Source organism: Nannobrachium achirus (assembly GCF_963921795.1).
Source record: "Nannobrachium achirus genome assembly, chromosome: 19".
NCBI classification, from domain to species: domain Eukaryota; kingdom Metazoa; phylum Chordata; class Actinopteri; order Myctophiformes; family Myctophidae; genus Nannobrachium; species Nannobrachium achirus.
In genome coordinates this window covers 40,558,165-40,560,374 of record NC_137826.1, presented here as the reverse complement: position 1 = coordinate 40,560,374, position 2,210 = coordinate 40,558,165, and positions in this window count along the sequence as shown.

Genomic DNA, 2,210 nt, shown 5'->3' with positions numbered 1-2,210 from the left:
TCACAGATTTAGGATCATTTGAGATTCATAAATCATCAATATTCATAAATCATCAAAGTTGTGTGAGACTTTTTTGTTTGTTTGTTTGTTTGTTTTCATGAATGAGGCCCTAGGACTAGATTGTTTGGAATTAAGAAAAAAAAAAATATATATATATATATATAAATATATATATATATATAGGAAATTGCAATCAAGCTGCTGATAAATCGATAAGTGGTATTGATTGTGATTAGTAAGTGATGTAGGACTAGGAGCAAGTACTATAATGCAATCTGGTTCAATTGAACAATTGTCTCACCAATTGTGGTACCACACAAACTATTTCTCATTCAAAGAAACGTTTGTGTACTTTTGGCCACAATGATTAGGCACACTGAGTGGCTGAAAGGCCAGGAACAAAAAGAGAGTGACACTAAGAGTGGCACCATTGCTTACCTACTGTATTAAACAAAATAGATCTTTCATTTTGATATACAGTATATTGTTTGTTTCTAGCTGGAACTAAAATGTTTTGATAGGGAAACATACTTTAAAACCGTGGGTGGACTCCTTTCTCATCCAGTGCCAAAACCGAAAATGTTCGGTTTTTTAAAACGTATTACATATGCCAAAACCGAAAAAGTTCGGTTTTTGAAAAAGAAAAAAATTAAAGTTTTTAAAAAAAAATTTTTTTTGGACCCCATCAAATCTAGTGAACATGATTTCAATCGCGATTTTGCATGTTCCACCCCCATACAACCCCATCTAACATACAGGGCAGCCATGTTTGTTTACATAACATGTAAAACATAATGGCGATTATCTCAAGAATGCCTGAACGGATTTCCAATCGGATTTTTTTGTTTGAAAGCTGTGAACAAACTGCACAAATCCACTCCAATGCAATCCAGGATTGCATTGGATTTTTTAGAGCTCATTCTTCTCTGTTTTTTTCCCATGCATGAGGTGTGCAAGGTTTAATCATGGCTAAGTTGACGAAAATAAGGCTTCTAAAATGCTTGGTAGCCAATAGCTAACTTCAAGCTAACTTCATCCTCTTCCTGTACATGCACAAAGGAAAGTGTTCAGGCAAGTCATGGCTGCAGGGCTTCTGCATATACCAGCATATCTCTATGGGATTTTCTATGGCACCTGGGGCACCCTCTAGTGGTGAACGGGTGGCACTAAAAGAGTTAACACTCTGCTATAGTATATGATGGTCATGATGAAACCTAAATAATACATTGTCCAGTGTCACTCACTATGTAATGGTAGGGTGTTCAGCTAGTCATCTATGCCATCTCTGGCCTAGTCACAAAGGCAAACAAGAAGAGCGTAGAGATAATCCTTCTGCCAACTGAAACTTGTTAATCAAACGCTGTAGTCAGGTGAACGTTCGTTCACAGTCAAATCCTCAGTGTTTTTTACTGTGTTCTTTTTTACTGTGTTCAGTTGATACAACAAACTCGTAATCTACAGATCCCTCTCAAAGAAATAGAATATTGTGTTATAGTTTGTTTTCCTCTGTAATATAATTCAAAAGACTTTCATATTATCTAGATAGATTGCACATGCAGTGAATTATTCTAAACCTTTTTATTTTAATTTGGAACTTGATTGGCATACAGCTCATGAAAATCTAAAAAAAAAGTCCTGATTACCCGAGACCCGAACCGAGAACCGAGCCGTTTCGGGTCTAAAATATTGACTTGTCCCTCGGGGCAGGGTAGGGTAGGGTCTAATTGCTTCGGGTCCATTCGGGGTATACAGAAATAATGCATTTACCCGTAAAGATCCAAGAGGACCCGAGCTTTAAAATATTGTGTGTTTACCCTTCAAATTTAAAATATATATTGTTTTTAATGAGACATGCATTGTAAGTATGCTCCCAAATCCATATTATCGCCTGTTCTCGCATATTGAATCAATTACCCGAGACCCGAACCGAGAACCGAGCCAGTTCGGGTTTAAAATATTGACTTGTCCCTTGGGTCAGGGTAGGGTAGGGTCTAATTGCCACGGGTCCGTTCGGGTATCGGATCTCAAATTCCCAATAATAGGCGGGTCCATTCGGGTCTGGGTACATTTCTCACGGGTCCATTTGGGTTCGGGTAGGTAAAATTGGACCCGTGCTACCCTCTAACCACTATCAGTGGTGTAAAGTAACTTACTTAAGTACAATTTTGAGGTATTTGCACTTTACTTGAGTATTTCCAATTTCCAATACT